We start from the raw sequence: 14,434 nt of genomic DNA on the forward strand, positions 1-14,434 counted from the left end.
GCTGTTTACTCTTTCAGCTTGATTCAGAGAATCTTGGTGACTTTGAAAGTCAATCTAAAGATGCATGAGGAGGCTTGCATTCCTGAGTCCCTGCTCAGAATATTAAATATTTACTCTGTACCTGTAAGCATTCTATTGTATGTGAGCCATCACTCTCATCGGATTTTGCTTGTTATGGCAGCTGGCATTATCTCAGTTAACACAGGCATTACTTTCACCTTCATAACAATGAGCAGCACATGGTTAATAGGGGTGAAGTAGCTTGCCCAACATCACACAGCTAATAAGTGTTGGCCCTCAGTTATGTAGCCTAAAGGCTTGGCTCTAGAGTACCTGATCTTAAATACCACACTTCTCTGATGTTCATCAATAATAATGTCAAGCTCATGAAGTGGTTGTGTGGCTGTGCTGGCCCCACCCCTGGGGCACGCTGAGATGGCAATTGAGACTAGGTGTGGTGGCCCCAGCATGCCTGTAATCCCAGCTCTTGGGAGGTTGTAAACAGGTGAATCACTATGAGTCCAATCTAGTAGTGAGACCCTGAACACCCTGTACTCCCTTCCCACATAAAAATTAAAAATAAAGTGGTTGTGTGGATTAGTAAGCTGATGTACGTCAAATCCTTTGCATAATATCTGCCATATAGAAAGATGCATGTAGTAAATAGGAGCTGTGGATGTAATACGATGATACTAGTTAATATATGAGGTTATGTTCCCCTAAAGTCTATGATAGGGAGGGTAAGTAGCCTCAGAGAAATGTCTATTTTGTATTGTGAACATGCCAGAGAAACCAACAGCCTCATATCTTAGCAGTTTGTCAATGGCTTCACTGTATCTTCACAGATAACCTCTGAGGGATATCAGGCAGACCCTGTTGCCCCTAAACCACAAACACAGATTTCTAAAGCTCATGGGACATCCACATGGCTAGTGGCATAGCCTGGATTAGGGCCAGGATCGACTGGCCACATTTCAAGTACAATTGCTAGCTGTTAGTCACACAGATTTAAAACAAATGCCTTTCCTAAAAGTGTCTTATATAAGGCCCTAGACAGGATTCCAAGGCACCAGTCATGGTGGTGTATGCCTATAATCCCAGCACTTTGGGAGGCTAAGGAAGAAGGATTACAAGTTGGAGCCAGGCTAGGCAACTTAATGGCTTAGTAAGGCTCTGTCTAAAAATAAAGGATTTGAAAGAACTGGGATGCCCTTAGTTCAAGTCTCAATAACAGATAAATGAAAAGGAAATAAAGGATCCCAAGGAAAATTATAAAACATGCTCTTTACCCATTGTTTTTTTAAAGTCTAGCTATATGTCTTTAAATTAGAAACACTGACTTGGGCAAGACAATTTGTCTTAGAGCAAGAAAACTTGCTTAGTTTTCAGATAGGGGACTTATTCAGCATTCAAGACTTCTTCATGTGGAATAGTCCCCATATCCAAGTAGATATGTGCAGACTTTAGGGAGACTAACAGCAGTACAAGATGACCTACATAAACATATTTAGGTGATTTTCATCAATAACGTAGGTGAGAGTAAAACAGAAAGCTACGAAACACACAGCATTTTTTCCTCTTTAGCGACTTCGTGTATTTCAACATCCTATCTACCCTCTTTCTTTTTCCTTTTTTTTGTATGTTTTTAGGGAAGGGTCTATAGGGTGCTCAGGGTCTCACTACTATATCAGACTCATAGTGATTCTCCTGTTTACAGCCTCCCAAGTGCTAGGATTATAGGCACACACCACTGTGCCCAGTCTCAATTGCCATCACAGCACGCACTGGGAGCGGGGCTGACAGGGCAGGCCCAGGGATTGAACCCTCGGCCCCTGCTCCTGCTTGTAGGCACTTTAATCTGCTGAGCTATTTGGCCATCTCTTTACCCTCTTTTTCTTATCCACTCCTGGGAACGCACAATTTTATACAAGTTTCCAATATGCTAATAATGGCAGGCAAATATCACTGTGGTTTTCATGAACACAATAAGGCAGCCTTAGGAAGGGAACCCTCTATGGAGCTCTGCTGTTCCCATTTTTGCTTTAAAATTTTTCTGGAATTTGTACCTAAAGCACACCTGGTTTACTTTGTTTATATGGGCATCAAGAAAACAAAAGACCCTGCTTCAAAGCTTCGTTTTTGGCCACATGACTTATAGTGCGCTAAATTCTCCCAAAGTCTGACTGATAGATTCAGACTATGTTCTCTCCACCACGCCTCATTTATTAACAAGGTTAAGAATGAGGTCTACTGTGTAAGCTAATTAGCTAGATAACTGAATTTTAGCAAGAAGTTTCAATGTGTATAAGCATTGTATGGAAGACTTTTTAAAATACAGTTGGCATCCCCTGCTTTCTGAAGCCATTATTCAGAACGTATTTTATTCTTCCTGCAAGACTTTAAGGTCATTGTGAACATCCATTTGGGCATGTATGTTTAGAGATTATTGAGTCATATCACAATCTTCGTGTGTCTGATTATTTCAGTGTGAGTGTCAATTGTATGTAAACATATGGATGCCTCCTGAAACCTCATTCCATTTTACTGGCAGTATAACCAAGACTTAGAAAAGTTAAAAGAGTTGTCCACCGAGTGTCTGGCTATCATATCTCTATAATTAATTTCACAAGAAGGATGTACTAATGCTTATATATAGTTAGAGCTGGCCTCCAACTCTCAGTGGTATTCCTGCCTCAGCCTCCCCAGTGCTGGGATTGCAGGTGTGCATCACCATAGTCAGCTCTTGGTAGCTCTCTTTTCTTTCCATTGCTTAAGAATCTCTCTCTCTCTCTCTCTCTCTCTCTCTCTCTCTCTCTCTCTCTCTCTCGCTAATCTATGTATGTTATTGCTCCAAAGATATTGATTTATTTGCATCTAATTATTCTATTAAAGGCTTGAGGATTTGCTCTTCTTTTCCTGACGCCTGTGACAGTTTTCAGATACTTGAGGCAAATCTCCACGATTTCCTAGCCGAAGAGTTCTGTTCTGGACACTGAGGCTCTGGAAAGCCTGCTCATGTGCACAGGGCTCTGCCCTCTCCTCCTCTTTGCCAAAGACTCATTTGACATGAATGGTATAATTCAACTGCAGAAAACTGACCAGAATTTGAGGCTTCTAAATCAATTCAACTTGAAATCAAGGGCTTTTCCACACAGTAGCATCCGGTACCATTTGAAAAAGTTTGCTGAGACTGGCATTTGAAGAAATGAGCTCCATCGCTGTCTCTGGGCTTTTCCTCCAACCCAATAATGTCCATTCAGTAAGTACAGATGTGCCCCTCTTCCAGATGTTTATCTGGAACTAGGTGGTACTGAAGGTTTTCAGCTCAAGTTCACATGTATGCAGACCATGCTCCCTGCTTGACCGACACTGGTAAAGACTCATCAACCTGATACATCCCCATGTCTCAAATGTTAAACGTGGGGAAAAAGATCTCCCAGGATTGATGGATTTGGTGAAACTGTAAGGTTTGCTGTCAGAAATCTCATTAGAGGCCTACAGGTCTTTTTTTAAAACCTTTTAAAAGTATAATAACTTAGTATGATCGAATGTGTTTTTGTCAGGTCTATTTTTGTTTGTTTTTTCTCCTTTGAAAGCATATGGAAACAAACTGGAGAAATATGTTTTCTCTTGAGCAGAATGAGAAACATGCTTAAAACTTAAGGGAAAGTACATCTCTAAATTGCTAAATATCACCGCCACCGCACTGTGCGATTTTTCATATAGCATTTTTTATCTCATTTTATCATCAGTAAAATTTGTGCACTTATTTTGCCAGGATTCAGCCATGCTCTTCACACTTCCAAGAGTGGTCAAGGAAAAAAAGTACCATTTTAAAACAGCCTATTATAAAAAATTATCTGCACACTTTCCCAAAGTGTTTTCTAAGAACCTGGAGTTTGCAACCACAAACTCTGGGTTCAGAGAAGGTACTGGACACATAAAAAACAGTTTCCAGTTGAAATTCCATATGAATTGATGTCAGGTTGCCTTGTGATTATGCATCTGACACCCAAACATCACTAAGAACAAACTATTTTTAAGGGTCAGGAAAAAGGCACCAAAGCAATCTTGAATTTAGTTTTGACTTCACTCTAAAATGTAAAATTTTCAGGCTTCTCTCAGATATGCCTGCTTAGTTTCCTGCGAAGAACAAATGGGAAGCCATGCGGTCAGTAAGAGAGGACACAGAGAAACAAAAGGATCAAACAGAAACCAAGAATATGCCCTTTCCCTGTTGCAAAAGGAGCTTGAGCTAGTGGGCCGTCAAATGAAACAGCTGATTTAAAGGGATATGAAACACTTGAAGGCAAACTCGGAACAGATTTTCCCAGAGCACACATGGTTAATCTTCACCTAGGGATAGAAACTGGAATGAGGTAGACGGAAGGAGCTGCCTTGCCTTTGAAGTGCTGCGGAGCCCAGTATATTACAGTCAGCAGCAAGCACCCTTCCTTCAGGTGCCGATTGCAGTTTATTAGCTGTGATTTTTATGAGATACTGAAAGAAGCTGAAATACTGCTGTGTAGCCACAGAAATGTGCAGTGTGGGAGCCAAGAGTCATTACCAGTTGTTGAGAAGTTGACAATGGAATCTTCCTGAAAGATTCTTGCTATCTGTGTCGAACATTAACAGAGAAGCCATATTTTTTTCCCTTTTAAACTAAAAAGCTTTGTCCTTATAAGTCATGAATTACTGTCCTAGCTATTGCACATTATCACTCTCTATTAGGTGCATGTCTTCCAAGGTACCTTCAGGACATTTGATAAGATGATGTTATCTACAGTGTTTCCTAGGGGCCTATTCTCTCCTAAAAAAGAAATCTGAACTTTCTCAGATAGATATGAAGACAAAAATGAATTTGCAATGAGATATGCTGACCATGCCTATGCCAAAAGTTTAGCTGCTTTTCCAAGTTCATTTGACTTAGGCTGAGCCTTTAGCTGTCCAAAATGTTCATATTGAACAAAACATCTGTATGCATATGGCAGAAGCTACCATGGACTGACAAGATGGACTTAAAATTCTCTAAAATCACTGAACATCTTATAGTAAGATAGAATCAGAGAGCGTATCAGAGACCGATAGAACCCACAGGGATAGTCATTCACCATGAATGGAGATCTGGACAAAAGAGCCAGGGGCACTTCACTGAAGTTTCCCCAAGTCATACAGTGAGTGCACACCACCTGCATGTGTGCCCTCCCTACCCCAGCTGAATAAGACCTTCATTCTCCCCAGAGGAAGTGCAGATCAGCAAAGTAAGTAGCTGCCAAACAGATAAAACCTTCACAAGAATTTACAAGTTTTGGATTGTTGTCTTGGCCAGCATTTCAGCATTGTGGTGGTACTACCTATATCCAAATCAGCACTGTCTAAAATCATAATGCAACCCATACAAATAATTTTAGGTACCATGTTATAAAAAGGAAAAAATGAACAAATTTAATCTTAACAACATTTTATTAAATCACAAATAGCTAAAATATTAACTCAACACATTAAAAATATTATCAGATTATTATAATATATATACTAAGTCTTTGAAATCCAGTGTGTGTTTGACTCTGACCACATGTCTCATGCCATGTATCATGTACTCCTTAGCCACTCACGGTTAGTAGTTCAGTGCTGGGCAGTTCCCACTGAAGTGACCAAGCCTCTATAGAGCACAGGCCCTCCTGGCATCAAAATTCTATACCAGGGTAAATGGAAACACAGAACTTAAACTAGTCTTTTGGAGATGTAAAGCTACTATCTTTTGTTGGCTTACTTATTTGGATGGGGGTTGGGCTAGCTTGTTCAAAATGACAGCATGCTAGTCCAGCACTTATAAGGATTTTTCATTCTTGTGCTATATCTTCCCTCCATTTAAAATATTTAGGGAAAAGAAGGAGTGTAACACATCTACACATTTTCAACCTACTTAGGTTCCTTCCCATGATGGGAAAAATCCCAACTATTTCCATAACAACAGACAGTATAATGACAGATATGTCTTGATGGGAAGTGAATTTATAAACCTTGAATTTATTGTCTATGTATCATTTTTTAGAAATGTATCATAATGAGACAGGCATACCACACTTTTATGAAATAATTCACATAGTTGTCTGTCAGTAGAATTGGGATCTTTGTAAAATACCATGCTTTATATTCATAACACTACCATCCCACTAACTGTTCCACATACACAGTTGGATTTTGAAAATTGAATAGCAGCTATCTGTCACAAATCACATGCCATTTCTCACGTTTGCATTTTAGTGGTTTTCCTGAATTACTTGTACGTGGGGACAGACAGCATAAAAGCTGCACAGAACTAAAACAGGGAAATAACCCAGATCAGATGGGCACCCCTGAGTCTGCTCTGTACTATTGTACAACAAGAATGAGTGCTGGATGAGGGCACAAAGAGGTTTTGAAGCCCAATTCTGCAGTCTGCACACCAAGCTGTGCAACTTGAATACAGAGCGGCTCTGCCTGGAGAAAGGTGTGTCTTTTGCTAATTTACACAGAGACAGCATGTAGGCTAGGAGCAATCCTAGCCACCTGCCCCTGTAAAAGAGACAAAAAGATGAAATACTTTTCCTATAAATATTTTGAAATATAAATAAGCAATTGATTATTGGGCAAACAAAAATAACCTTAAAACAAGAATCTGCAAGCATTAAATTAGTCCTCTAGTGAAACAGAATTCTTCTCCAGGACTATGTAGCATCCCTACTAAACAGACTGATGTGGACATAGGTGTTACTGAGGTTGTTTTGTGAGGAAACAGGCCTCATCTTATATTTTTGACCATTGCCCCTGCCCCGAATCTCCAACTCCTGGAGTCTTACTTATAGCATTCCCTGCACAACCTAAGTGTGGTACACAGTAGGGGTGCAACAAACATTCACCAAACAACTAGGCTTTCATTTTGTGTGTGTGTGTGCCAAAATGTGCGCTTTTTTTTCCTCTTTTTTTAATGTATTTAGTACAGGATCTACAGGGTCTCACTATGTAGATTGGACTTGAAGTGGTACTCCTGTTTTCAGCCTGCCAAGCGCTGGGATTACAGGTGTGCGCCACCGTGCCCAGTCTCTATTGCCATCTCAGCGCACCATGGGGACAGGGCCAGCAAGACAGACCAGGGGATCAAACCCCAGCCACAGCGTCTACCTAAGCAGGCGCTTTAGTCTGCTGAGTTATCTGGCTGGCCCGCAGTTTGTGCTATTAATAGACAGCTCTAAGTATTAATCCTTTAAGATGTGATAATTGTATTATGCTTACTTTTAAGGAATCCTTATCTCTTAGAGATACATGCTGAAATATTTGTAGATAAAAATTGCTGAAGCAATGGGGACATCAAGATTCATTATACTGTTCTCACTAATTTTATATATGCTTGAAATTTTTCATAATGGAAAAATGTCCTCAAAACGTTAAAAAGAGAACTACCATATGATCCGGCAGTCCTACTCTTGGGCATATATCCAAAAGAAATGAAATCAGTATACTGAAGAAACATCCACACTCCCATGTTTATTGCAATAATATTCACATTAGCCAAGACATGAAAAACAACGTAAGTCCCCATCAACTGATGAATGAATAAAATGTGATATACATATGTGTGTGTGTGTGTGTGTGTGTGTGTGTGTGTGTGTGTGTGTGTGTGGTGCACCATGAGTAAGTACAAATCTTAGGTATCAATTACAAAATTTAAAAAGAAATGGAAAAGAATAAGAATAAGTGTATGCTTTGCCACAGTCCCTTTGCTTTCTTCTGCAGTGATTTGTAGTGTTCTACAAAGTGACTTCTTCTTCAGCCTGAATTCAATGATGACAGGGAAAGAGGCTCAGTTGGCTCTGAAAAATGTGAAATATAAATAGAAAACATTTCCCCACCATTTATTTCTGTAATTGTTTTAGACCTAAAAGCAAAGCTTCACATTCACTTATAGCTTACATTTCAGTCCAGTGTTCCAACAGGTTGAGAGCCATGAACTGAAATACTATTGTTTGTGCTGTACCCAGAAAACTCCTGTAACCTGAAAACTCCCATTTGAAGAGAATGGCTGCCTCCAAAGGCACTACGAGAAGGTCCTTCCTATCACTAGGTCTTCTGATCCTTTCATCTATGCATCCATAATGATCTGATCTTACCTTGGGATTTCTGATCTAGACCAGCCATTCTCTTGCCATTCATATCAGGTCATCCCCAATGCCTTACTCAGCCATGCTCTCTGTACCAGTCCTATAGTGGTTCCTCCCAGCCCTAGTTCCACCACCCTGCTTTGAGTTCTTCTGGAAACCACAGCTCCCATGCTCCAAAGAGAGACACTCTCAGCAAAGTCTTTGTCACTTGTGCTTTTGGTGGGCAATTCACTCATGGCAATCTGGCTACCCCCAACTATAATCTTGAAGTCATACCATAGCTTCCCAGTGCTACTTGTTGTGTTAACCTGCATGCATCATTTTTGTTCTTGGAAGCCCTCCCTTTGTCTAGCCAAGTGCATGGCTGATATCCAAAAATGTTAAAAACAGGAAATGCCTCCCTGGTAAGCCATTTGCTCAACACTAGTGACCGTCATAGAGGTTAATATTTCTAAGTTAAGTGAAATTCTTGAGCTAGCTCATGAAATAATAAGGAATTACTGTAGTATGAACTTTTTATTCAGAAATATTTACATTATATACAATTAAATAGGTTAAATTCAAGATATGTTCATTTAATTGTACAAAATAGGAAAGAATTTTGTATTTATTTTTATAAATTTTGATTGAAAATTCACTTAAGAATTTTTAAAAATATACACAGAACACAAAAATCTAGTGTTTCAGTCTTTCAAAGACTTGTTATAAAATGTAGGTCTATCCCAAATGAATATATTAATACCAGGTGACTAAAATATGGAAATGATTTCATTTTCCTTTATAATTTATAAGCATAAATTTACCCCTCAAGGAGAAAAATTTTTTAAATAGGTACATTAGTGGTGAGTCAATAAGGCATTAAAAAACACACTCAAAATGAGTAAATAAATGAAACATTTAAGGAACTAAAATGAGGTTTGGATGAATCCTCAGTTTATAGGGCTCAAGGTTTAAAGAAAATGGGAGAAAAATATTTCGAGATCTGATAATGAGAGATGGGGCCGGGGAGATGGCTCAGTAGAATAAGCACTTGCCTGGCAAGTGCAAGGTTCTGAGTTCAATCCCCGGTTCCGGAAAAAAAAAAGAAAAAAATATATATAGTTAGGACTGAACACAATGGTATGTATACTATTTTGAAATAGAGAAGTGAAATGGTTATCATATAGGATTTCTGAAAAGTAAGAGAGTCAAAGGCTGCTTTCTAAATAGTACTTTTCTTAAGAAAATGCACAAGGAAGATACAGGCAGTCAAATAGAGCATTAATATGTCCAGTAAACTTTGGAGAGGGAGCCTTGGTTTCCTGATTGCTTTATATGAGCAATCATATTTAATGGAGCTTTATAATGTGATCTCAGCATAGTCATTTTCAGCTAACTCGGAAAATGCTAATACCTGTCAGAATACTAAAAGATGAGTAAGGACTTTTTGACTTGTTGGGAGAGATCATGACTGAATTTGATGTTGAAAGGAATAGTTCAATCTTTTAGGAGTCAGACAAGACAGAATTTTTCAAGACAAAGACATCAAGAGATTGTCCCTATTTTAATTCCTCCACAGCACTTAAGGATCAATAACATAGCCCTTGTCTCATTTGCCAGAATGCCTTTAGGGGGATGGGGCTGTGGGGGAAGTTTCTGGGGATTATGAACATGAAAAATTCTTAAATAGAAAGCTCTATTTTTATTAGATTACATTAGATTCCAACCAGAAATTCCTTAGTCTTTTATTCTTGATCCGAAGTTAGCATTTTTTTTTCTTTAAAGGGCTTGTGTGCTAGGCAGAATAATGCCTCCTCCCAAAAAAGATGTCAACATCCCAGTACTGAACTCTGTGTTTTGTCTTCCCATCAATGAACATAGTATGTCCCTCCATTTAGTTATAACTTCTTAAAGTCAGCATTTTATAATTTTCAAGAGGCAAAATTTATAATATTTTTATACTGAAGCATTTAACTATTTGGAACAGTTGTGATTCATATAGTATTTTAAATTTCTGTTCATTGTTCATTGCTAGTACACAGAACTACAATTGAATTTAACATGTTGATCTTGTATTCTGTGGCCTTGTCAAACTCATTTATTAATTCTAGGAATTTTTGTAGATTCTTCATGACTTTTTTCCAAGTCAAACTGAATCCAGCTTTACTAAAGATACTTTTCATAAACAATCATGGTATTTCAGGCAGGACATGGGCACACAGTCATTAACACTATACAACAACTGTCAAACTTCCTTCTTGGATGGACTACCAAAAATCAGAAAGCCACTATAAAAACCAGTGAAGTCTTCATTTGAGGCTCTGAAGTAGGCAAAGTTTAGAGTGAGGGCTGACATCTCACATTTAGCGTGTTGTTTAACAACGTTTCACATGCTGACTTTGACTTTGAGGAAATGAAAATGGCAGAATAATCAATCTGAAGATCCACAATCTAGAAAAAGAAATCAATTGCTCTTGTGGGACACCATCTTAACATTACTGACAAGCCCGGATTGCCTAACACACTGGTAACATCACTTTTGGGAATCAGATCCCAATAGGTCTCTGGGCTTAAGGGAGTTAAGCCTATGCTTATGGCAAAGAAAAGGACATAAAATGAACTGGGAGCTGTCCCATACCACAAGGCATTTATGCCACGGTGGCCACATGTGTCAGAATCAGGGAGTCCCTCCTCCTGGGAGCCAAGAGGAAGTCTCTCAAAACCAACAGGGACAGGTTCCTTCCCCTCATCGATCCAGCTTTGGAGACATTGTACTACTGACATATGTTCCTTCACCCAAAACAACAATGAAGTGTTCTGTGTGCCAACAACATAGCTTTAAAAAAAAGTAAAAAAAAAAATTCGGCATTTTTATAAAACTTGATAAAAGATACTATTCCAAACTGTACAGTCACCAGAAGTACACAGTTATCAAAAATACATACACTTGACTTGACATCTCCAGCACCTTCAGCCTTTTGTGCCTGGTGTGTTTTGGCATCACCATTTTCTGCAAGGATATTCCCATCCTTCTGGCATCAGTTTTTCCCTTTTTCCCTTTGGGTACCTTCTCTCCCTTCCCTGTAGGGGCCTTTTTAGGCTTGGGCTCTGGCTTTTGAAAAACTGGTTTAGCAGACAACCTTGCAGATCTTCTCTGTGGTTCATCTTTCACTTTGGCTTTATCACCTTTAGCGACCCCTTCAGCCTTTCTCTTGGGCATGGTGACAACGGCAGCAGGTCACAGGCATGGACATGAGTGACAACAGCGGTGCACAATTTTGGGTGGCCTGGGGGTCATCCTTGCTTCTTCTTCCTCTTTGGTATTTTTTATGGGTGAGACTTTTTATGAAAACAATCACATCAACTATAAATAGGGACAGTTTGTTTCTTCTTTCTCAATTTGTATGCCTTTTGTTTCTTTTTCTTATAGCAGTTGCTAGAACTTCTGGTGCTATATTGAGTAAGAGTGGTAAGAAAACCTCAATGCCTTCTTCATAATCATAGAGAGAAACCATCCATCAAGTATGAAATTAGGTGTGGGATTTTCATGCTTGTCTTTTATCAGCTCAAGGAAGTTCCCTTCTATTCCTCTTATGATCTTTCTGATCTTCCACTGTTGTTCTTTGGTTGCCTACAGTGTTACAGCACTGCTAGTAGTCACAGTCATCAGGAAAAAAGGGGAGAAATGGATACACAATCATCTTTTGTGGAAGAGAGTGCATCTTGCTCTTTAGGACCAACTATGCTGCATAAATTGATATCTCTGAGATTGGGTGTGGTGGTACGTGCCTATAGTCCCAGCTCTTGGGAGGTTGAAAACAGGGAATCACTATGAGTCTGATCTACATAGTGAGACCCTGTAGACCCTGTACTAAATACAAAAAATAAATAAATAAAAATTTGATATCTCCCATTGTAAAGAAATGCACAGGTGAACAATTTGTTTCCCTTTCAACTGTGGTGGTTTGTGATAGTAACCTTCAGGAGGAATAGTTGAAACTCAAAGGAGAATTCGAAGCCAGCAATTTTTTCAGTATGTCAAGGCCCCTTGGTAGGGTATTTAGTGAATTTTGCTGCAAATCATAGAGGATTTGATGAATGGAAAAAATAACTTCAAGTGTTGTAGAAAATGTTTTACCAATTCACACCACACCACCAGTTTATCATTCCTGAGGATAAGAGAGGAGTCAAAATTCCCAGATCACAGCATTTATACTATTCTGTACTATAGCCTGCTATAATATGACAAGTCATTTTTTTCTTAAGGAGTTCAAAGAATATTCTCTAGAAACTGAGCTTATGTATGAGAACTCTTTGCTTTTAATGAGTTCTCTTGGTTTATCAGCAAGTTTTGTAAAATACTCTATTTAGAAATAACTCATGTTCTATTTGTTGCACAGTACTATGTTTCCCCCTCTTCCCTAACTAGTAAGCAGTAGAGAAATAAGCTATAGTACACTAACCTTGCTGTCTGTGACTTGCTAGGTAACATTTCTATGTGGAGCAAGCTGAAACCTGCACCCATGTCATGAGCATCACACATACCGAAGCGTGTTGGGCATAGACACACAATGCCTACAACTCTCTTCAAGAGGACCCCTTATAAGTACATTCCATGGATGTCCTCAAGTTGCTCCATCTGTAAATTCATCATAGCATTCAAATCAAGGCCACACTTCCTTGGGAGCTGCTCCCATCCAAGGTTGAGCATGACAGAGACACTGGAATACCACCATTTCTGCCTGATACTGTATTCTTTTGCTGGACAATTTACCCAAGAAGTCCCCATCAATTCTCAGAATTTCCTCAGGGCTGTGATACTGTCCAAGGGTCTTCCTATCCACTCTGCTCTATCCTTCTTTCTCTTCTTTTCAAGGTGTCCTGCCTGCATTTTTGCCTAAAGTTTCCCCTAATACTTTCGCCCCTTTAACACTCAAAGAAACCTTGTCCATCTAATCCCTCTTGGCACATGCTTTTCAGAAGGCCCAGACTGAGATATTAGGGTTGTTCTGACCAGTAAATGAAGTTGAAGAATTTACAGTTCAAAAAAAGAAAACTATTTATGGGTGAAGGCATTAGAAATAAATTCTGTGTAAATCGCCTGTGCAAAAATCATGTTGTCTCCCTAGTGTGAGAACCTGAAAGAGTAAATAAAATCTGAGGGGGCCGGGGAGATGGCTCAGTGGAATAAGCACTTTCCTGTCAAGCGCAAGGGCCTGAGTTCAATCCCCGGTTCCGCCAAAACAAATAAAATCTGAAAGGTAAATAGATATTGTGAAAGGGAAAAAAATCTGTTCAGTGCGAAGGAAAAACTGGGATGAGAAAAAGGACAAAAGAAAGAAGGGGAAAAGTTATATTTAGGTATATATGCAGGATAGTTTGGATAACTGTATTGCTGATTTCTGCTGCTCTATTAAAAGGGGCAGTTAATGCTTACAATTTTTTTAAATAATTACTTCTTTTTAATTTCTTATAATTTTTCTTTTTTAAGCCAATTTTGAAGGTTTATATCCTGTAACTTAAGTAACTAATTTGAAGGTAACATTATGCAACACAACCATTGTCATATTCCTATCACTTTGTTTACTGAAATTTTGCGTCATTTCTAATTGTTTTTAGATGGCTTGTATTTCTTATTTTTTTGGAGTTAATTACTTATATTAATTTATTTAACTTTTATAACCACCACTCAAGGTAAGCATTTCATTAGCTTAATATCATAGATAAAGAGATTAGAGCCCGGGGAGGTTGAGTCCTCAGCCCAAGTTCAGCTGTGTCGCAGGCTAGATAACTGGGATTTACCATTTTGTACTCTTTGGAAAAATAAATTTTATGAATGGATATTTGTAGTTTGTTTTACTTGAAGTAAATCACTCTCTGTTCATGGATAAAACTTTCATTTTTGTGACTTTAGCAAAGCATAACATATAGACAGAAAACTCACAAATTGTAATTATTCAATTATTGAGCTATTTATAAACTTAACACAAGCAGATAACTAGCAACTAGATCAAAGATAGAATGTAATCACTACCACTGTAATGTCTCTTGTGTCTCTTCCCAATTGTTACTGCCCAGGGTAACTACAATGCCTGACTTTTAACACATACAGTAGCTTTCTCTTCCTTTGCAGTTTATGTGACTGCAATGAACGCAATGCGATAATGTACAACATTGTATCGAGTTTTTTTTTCACTCAGCATTATGTTTGTGAGATTTGTTTGTTTTCCATGCAGCAATACTTTATTCATTCTCATGGTTGTAGTTCAATTTTCTTAACTCGAAGTCTTGTCAGCGTATCTTCAAGTAGATTC

The 14,434-nt window shown here is 38.7% G+C and overlaps 1 pseudogene; it reads right to left on the reverse strand.

Moving 5' to 3' along the window:
- Positions 1–9,480: 9,480 nt before the first annotated feature.
- Positions 9,481–11,340, reverse strand: LOC101581431 (annotated as a pseudogene).
- Between the last annotated feature and the right edge of the window lie 3,094 nt (positions 11,341–14,434).

The sequence above is a fragment of the Octodon degus genome, unplaced genomic scaffold, assembly GCF_000260255.1.
Source record: "Octodon degus isolate 3935 unplaced genomic scaffold, OctDeg1.0 scaffold00069, whole genome shotgun sequence".
NCBI lineage: Eukaryota > Metazoa > Chordata > Mammalia > Rodentia > Octodontidae > Octodon > Octodon degus.